Source organism: Chenopodium album, chromosome 23, assembly GCF_948465745.1.
Source record: "Chenopodium album chromosome 23, dcCheAlbu1.1, whole genome shotgun sequence".
In the NCBI taxonomy this organism is placed as follows: domain Eukaryota; kingdom Viridiplantae; phylum Streptophyta; class Magnoliopsida; order Caryophyllales; family Amaranthaceae; genus Chenopodium; species Chenopodium album.
Window position 1 is genome coordinate 19,635,816 of NC_137856.1, and position 7,912 is coordinate 19,643,727.

Genomic DNA, 7,912 nt, shown 5'->3' on the forward strand with positions numbered 1-7,912 from the left:
CTAATCAAATATCAATCATCAAATTCCAATCAAAATCAAACAATCCAAACATGAATACTAAACAAAACAATAAATGAGATAGAGTGTAGAAATGCTCATTGATAATAGAGAAGATCTTCAATACAATTGTCATCATTGAATCTTCAATCTCTCAATCACCATTGAAATTCCTCACTTTCTCTCTGTAAAATCTACTCCTAAAACTAACCCTAAATCTAGAGAGAGAAGCTCTCAACTAAGCTAAGAATATGATTAAAATGTAATATGAAACTTGTTTCTAAACTTGCCCAAAAATCAGGTTTACAAAGGTATAAATAAAGGTGCAAAACATCAAAAACCGAGCAAAAAGAACCCACGGCGGTGCGCCCGGGCAGCAGGGGAGGTGCGCCCGCACCACCCTGGTGCGCGCCCGCACCACCCGCGCGCGCGCCCACACCTAGCTGGGTTTCTTCGATTTCTCACGGTTTCGAGCATTTGCGATGGGTCATTTGACTTACGATGGTGACGGAGTGGCAGTAGCTAAGCCTTTAGATTTGTGGGTACACCACCCTTTTGATGATAGCACCGCATGCGAGCGCAAGAGAAGAGCCAAGACTTGGAACTTCCGCTTCCTTGCATCTTGAGCTTCCTAGATGCCATGAACTTGATCCAAAAGATTCCTCCACCTTAGTGGATCACCAAAATTAGGGCTCGAACCTCGTACAATACCTACAACCACGAAAATAAAGCAAATAAAGGAGAAAAGGCTAGAAAACCAACGAAATACATGAAAACTACAAAATAAGAGAGGAAAGGTAAAACTAAGCAACAAAGCATAAAACTAATCATTTATTAAGCATGAAAACCATAAAAGGAAGGAGAAAACAACCTAAATGCTCATTAAATGGGTGCCATAAATGACACCCATCAAATGCCCCCAATCTTATCTTTTGCTCGTCCTCGAGCAAAACAAAACCAATGGGGAGAAAATGACGAGCTTATTCAAACGAACAAAAGAAGAGACGAGATGAGAATATACACTAACTCACTTTCGTAGGAATCACGGTCAATTTTAGCAACTAAAGACAAGTCATTTAAACCCTTAGATCGCCCTAGAGGACGAGTGATGCTCTCGTAAGGGTATCTTAAGAGTTTAACCCATAACTCTGATAATAATACAAACAAGGCAAAGCATGAAAAGAAATTAAGAGAAAAGCAAAACAAACACATGTTCATGAAAGGACTTTTCCAAATGTACAAGCACAAATGAATGCAAATCTTTCTAAACAAGTAAGGGAGTGCACGTTCCAAGATACCCAAGGTTGATTGAACCATAAATATGCTAAGCATAGGAACTAGCTTTCACAATCCACTGTCATTCCAAACGATCTTACCACGTTCTTCCTACTAGCTTCAAATCAACCTCTAGTGAGCATCCCAATGATTCCACGAAGGAACCAGAAAAAGAGAATTTTTAGGCTACTCGACATCTTGACTTTTGCATCCCCTCTCCATATTCCTAAAACTCACATTCCTCTCCTCCGATGAATGACTCAACCACTTAGGTCAAAAGGTCTTTCCCCAAGGTTGTAATGCAAGGGTGAGAAAGGGTGTAAGTAGGCTAGAATTTGAAATTGGTGGTTTTCCTAATTAATGAAGCAAAAGAATGGCCAATTCTTAGGATCACAATCAAGTAGTCACCAAACCAAACAAAAATACATACACCTTATACCCCCAAGCTTATTCAAAGCTATAAATCCATATACACAAAAAGCGTGAGAACGCTTCCCCCCAAGCTTAAATAGAGCATTGTTCTCAATGCTCAAAAAGGGAGAAAACTCGCATCAAAATATATTTTTTTTTGAATTTTACATTTTTCAGTTTTTTTTTTCGTTTTTCATTTTTCAATAGTGCTTTGTCCTCGCCTCTTTTAACTTTGGATGGCTTTTTCAACTTTGCACTTATTTGTCCATGCCTTTTTTTTTTTACTTTGGACGGCTTTTACTCAAACACACTTGCCATTATTCACAAAGAAAACATAACACAATCTTGCTTTCATAAGAACCAAACATTCCAACTTCTCCACCACAAACTCCATCAAGTATGATCAATTGCTTCACAAAAACCAAGAAAAGAAAGAAAACGAAACAAAAAGGCAAAGATCTAAAGATGTGGCTTGAAAAGAAGGTATAAGGCTCAAATGGTTGCAAGAAGGCAAATGTAAACCCAAAAATAAAGATGAAACTAACAATCCTAAAAATAAAAAATACCACCCCGAAAAAGGTGCCTTTGTCTTTCCTAAATGGTTCGGTCTCGGATTCAAGATCTATGAGTCAAGTTTCAAGATGAGGTTTGCAAAAGTCAAGGATCCATGCTGTAGACACCTTAACATGTCTCCCCAAAACCAAACCCGATGATGAACACCTTTCACCGCCGTTATTGATCGAGTTGAGTATTTAATCTTTGGAGTACTTAAAATCCACGTTTCTACCCAATACATTTCATAAACCAATCCATTTCCTAGCTCATTTCCCTAAACCATAACTTACTTTCCACTTTCCATATCCATATTACAAAACCGAGCTGAACTGATTTTATGGCTATATAATTTTGATCCAATTATTATTTCACTACTAGAAAATAGCTGAATTCCGACGGACTGCTTCCGACGGACCCAATATTCCGTCGGAAATATTGAATTTTTCGACGGATTTTAATTCTGTCGGATATTTCCGACGAATTCTAAAAAACCGTCGGAAATCCGTCAAAAATTTCCGACGGAATAAAAATCCGTCGTAATATATGGGCTTTCCGACGGAATAAAAATCCGTCGTAATATATGGGCTTTCCGACGGATATTTCCGTAGGAAATTATTTTTTCCGACAGATTTTTAGTCCGTCGGAAATTTACGTCGGAATTTTTTTTTTTTTTTAAAAAAAATCAACCCTAGAAACCCTAACACTCCTCTCTTTTCCGCCTCTTCTCCTCCTTATCTTTCCTCTTCCCTCTCCTCCCCTTCTCTTTCGTGCCTCTTCTCCTCCTTATCTTTCCTCTTCTCTCTCCTCCCCTTCTCCTCTTCTCTCTTCTTCTCTTTCCTCTTCGTTCTCCATCCCCGTTCTCCTTCTCCTCTTCGTTCTCCTTCCCCCTTCTTTATCCTCTTAGCTTCTTTCCCCTCTTTATCTCCCACCACCAGTACCACCCACCAGCACCGACATCAACAACAACAACACCAACACCAACACCAACAATAACACCAACATCGACTACGAAAATCAACAACAAATTCCTCCAATTTCGCCCTTCTTTCTCTCTCCGCACGAAGAAAACAAAGGTTTTTAGGCCAAATTCGACCATGAAAACTCTAGATCTAGAGTTTTTGTGGTCGAATTTGGCCTTCTAAACCCAATTTCAAGGTTTTATTATGTAATATTAAGGTATGTGTAATTTTTTATGATTTCTTTTGTTGTTTTATCAGTTTTTTTGAATTTTGGTGTTTGAATTTTTGGGGTTGGGTCGGGATTCTTTTTTTTTTTTAATTTTTGGGTTGTGGTTGGCTTGTTTCGGTGCCGGTAGTGGTGGTTTTAGGTGGGTGGTTTTGGGTGGGTTCGATTAGGGGGTCGGTTAGGTAGGTAGGTGTTTGTGTGGGTGATGGATCGAGTTAGGGTTCTAATGGGTGTGGTTGTGGGTGTGGGTGGTGGATCGGGTTAGGGGGGCTGGTGAAACGGGTTATGGGTGGGCTGTGGGTGTGAGTGGTGGATCGGGTTAGGGGCTGGTGGTGGGGGGTGGTAGCTAGTGGTTGTCGGTGGTAGATCTGGTGGTTGTGGGTGGTGGGGTGGTTCTAGACTGCTGATGTTGGGTTTTTTGGTGGTTGGAGGTGGTGATGCGTCGTGCCCGTGGTGGCGCAGCGTATTTTTTTTAAATTTCATAAAAGAAATTTCCGACGGAATTGCGTCCGTCGGAGATTTCCGACGGATTTGCCGGTGCCGGAAAATCCCTTCCGACGAAAGAATTCTGTCGGAAATTCCGTCGGAAAAGTGTTTCCGACGGAATTTTCGTCGGAAAAGTGTTTCCGACGGAATTTTCGTCGGAAAAGACCCTATTTCCTACGAACCCTTTTCCGACAAACTTTTCCGACAAACTTTTCCGACGGAAATCCGTCGGAAAGGTGTTTTCCGACGGATTTTGAGGTGTTTCCAACGGAATTTTTCCATTGGAAATGAGGTGTTTTCTAGTAGTGTTTGGTTGTATAGGCCTTTCAATAAGCTTTTCAACCATATATCATAAGCCCAATTCTGAGCTACAACGAAAAAGATATGAGCAAAACACTAAACTTGGCCCAAAACCGACACCGTTCTACTAAAACGGCTATTTCTTAAAATCTACATATCATTTTTACCTGATTCTAATTGGGTTGGAAAGTAGACTTGATAAGCTTTCCAATGATATATTATATGACTTATTCCAAGTTACGGATCAAAAGTTATGATGATTTTAAAAATGGGTAAAAACCTAGAATCACCGCGCACAGTGCAAAAGCACCGTGTCACGGGAGTTTGCCCCGTCTGACGGTGGGATTCTCCATGACACAGTGCCCCTACTGTGACACGGGGCCATTCCGTGTCTTTTCCGTGTAAACCGTTCACGCGTTTTATCCCCCCGTACCCTAATTATTTCCCGCGTCACACTGTAGTCCACCGTGTCACGGGATTTTTCCCCATCTGACGGTGGGATTGTCCATGACACGGTGCCTTCTACCGTGTCGTGGTAGCCTTTTTTTAGGGTTTTTATGTTTTTAGGGTTCCGTGTGTTCCCTCTGCTCATTTTCCCTATAAATAGGACCCCCCTTTCTGAAGTTCGGGGCATCAAATCCTTCTCTCTTCCTCTCTTTTCCACCAAAAATCATTCTATTCTCTGTCTCTCATATTCTAAGCCTTAAACCTATATTCCTAATTACATCATTCTTCCCCTAAGAACTTTAAGGAGTCCATACTTAACCCGAGGTTCCGTCCTTAAACCAAGGCGTGAAAGGTACAAATAATTGAGGGTTTGGGCCAAATTAAATCTACATTTATTTAATTTAATCTCCATTTTATTTATATTTTTTTATTGAAGTTACTAACAATTTATTCATGATGTAGCAATTTTAAGGAACGCGCGAAATGTGAGTAATTAATTAATTTAATTACTTGTTATTATTTTATATTGCTAATATCATGATTATTATTATTATTTGATTTGACTAACGCTATTATTGTTAAATTGCTTCCAATATTAATGTTGGTTTCTATTGTTATTATGATCACCATATTGCATGTTTAAAGGGAATATGTAATTGAAAATAACGCCTAATAAGATAATTTGGACAACCGGTTTAGGTTCCTTTAATCTTGTTACTTAATCAAGTGGTCACAAATATTTTAGAATTATATGTTGCATTAATATTCAACTAATTTAGCTTAATAATAGTTTGGAGCAAATTGAATCTATGTTTGTATGCCTTTGAGATCGCAGGATTACTTTTCATAATAAGAATCGAGTAGAGGCCAATACGGGTGAATGTGACTCCATGACTCACTTCGTACCATCATCCCCGATCCTCCTTTCGTGGTTCCGAACCATATGGAGTTAGTAATCTCATGGATTATGAATGAGGTGTAACCTTCACGGGTCAATCGTTGTTGCCTATTATTGTCCCTTTTCGTGGTTGCCTTAAATGATCAGTGAACGGTTTACAAGTTCCTTAAAAACTTGTTGGCGGCTCCCTACTTTGCTTTGTCCCTAATTGTTGTCCCTAACCGTAGTGTCAATTCCCACTTCCTATGAGTGCCAAGCATATTCACAACATGCTTTTACGTAGATGCACTTCAAACGACGCCTACAATTTGGCGACTCCACTGGGAGGATTCTTGGTTATTTATCGATTTGAGTGATCGGTACTTAATTAAGATGAGTGGATGAGACTTGAAAGACTCTTGAAAAATATTCATGTGAGTAATTTGGCATTTTTGCATAATCATAGACGTTTTAACGTTGCGTTTAGGTCTGTCCCGTAGGAAAAATTGAATAACTTGATTGCGTACGAAGGAAAACAGGTGTAGACACCTAAAAATGTCTCCCCAAAACCAAACCCGATGATGAACAACCTTTCACCGCCACTATTGGTCCGGTTCAGTATTTAATCCCGAGAGTGCTTTAAAAATCGTATTTGATTAAATTCGTATTTTTGAACAGCCCATGGATTAGTCTTGATGATTGGTAAAAGCATAGATTTAATTTTAGCCCAAACCTCTTTTTTATTTTATTAATTATTTTTGGCCCAAACCTTTTATTTATTTTATTTGCTTATTTTCTTATTTTAGCCCAAATAATAATAAATACAAAAAGGCCCGAAATTATCAATCGACACTTAAAATGCTGAATGAAATTAGGGTAAAAAATGTATTTAAACGGAAAAGCGGATTGAAAATTCTCGCGCCACGGCAGGAATCCACCGTGTCACGGGAATCTTCCCCGTCTGACGGTGGGATTTCCCGTGACACGGGAAACTTGCTGTGACACGGGAATTTTCGTGTCCTTTTCGCGTAAACCCTCAACGCGTTTTCTTCCCCGTTTACTAAAAATTTCCCGCGTCACTCAAAAATTGCACCGTGTCACGGGAATATTTCCCGTCTGACGGTGGAATTTACCGTGTCACAGTGCACTTTGCCGTGTCGTAGGATACTTTTTTAGGTTTTTTTTTTATCTTTTTAGGGTTCAGTGTGTTCCCTCAGCACATTTTTTCTATATATACCCCCTCATTTCTGATGTACGGGTGTAGTGCGCCTACGTTAAAGCATGTTGTGAATATGCTTGGCACTCATAGGAAGTGAGAATTGACATATACGATAGGGACACGATTAGGGACAAGGAAAGTAGGGAGCCGCCAACAAGTTTTTAAGGAACTTGTAAACCGTTCACGGATCATTTAAGGCAACCACGAAAAAGGACAACGAAAGGCAACAACGATTGACCCGTGAAGGTTACACCCCATTCATAATCCATGAGAATACTAACTGATGAGTGGCATTTATGCCACGGTTTAGTGCTCATTTTACGGGTTTTTCCTCCCACTTGTAGCTTGTTTGCCCCCCTTTTCTCACCTTTTTGTTCTTCTTTTCTTTGTTTTCCTTTCTCGTGTTTTCTTTCTTTCGTTCCCTTTTTCTGGGCTTTTCTAGCTTTTCCTTTTTGTTTTGTAGGTTTTTGGCCCTTCCGGATGAACCGTTGAACACTTGGCAAGTCATGGAGTGGAGATATGTTGCTCAAGGATGGAAGTTTTGAAAAACAGAGGAGCCGCGGGCGCGGAGCCGATGGCCGCGGGCGCGGGTACCTGAGCATGGCGAAGCTACAGACTTTCAGTAGATGCCGCGCCGCGCCTCAGGAGAGGGCTCTCCTCCCTGACCCGCGGGCGCGGCTGAGCGAAGTAGCCTCCCCCCTGTTGCTGCGCTGCGGCCTCTCCTCAGCAGGAGAAGGCATCTCCTAAAAGCCGCGGGCGTGGGTCTTGATGCCGCGGGCGCGGGTTGCTGGGTTAAGCAACTCCGTACCCACGATGTAGAGGGCGTGGCTGCAAGCTAGAAGGCTCTCCGAGACATTTTATTTCCGTCTTTGTGCTTCATATATATAGCCTCTTATTCAAGTTTGTATTATCATCTATCATTACTTAGAAACAATTAAACCCTAATCTTAAAGAGAGAAAGTGTAGTATTACTCAAGTTATTTCCATGTATGCAACTTTGGCTCAAGTTTCATTTCAATCCATCAAGCAACTTTGCAAGTTTTAATCTTTCTACTATTGCCTACTTAGTAATCTCTAATCCTTTCTCTTAGCTTTGTTTATTTGCACTCTAGTTGTTTATTTCTATCTATTTTGTGGATTAATATATTTTGGTATTTCAT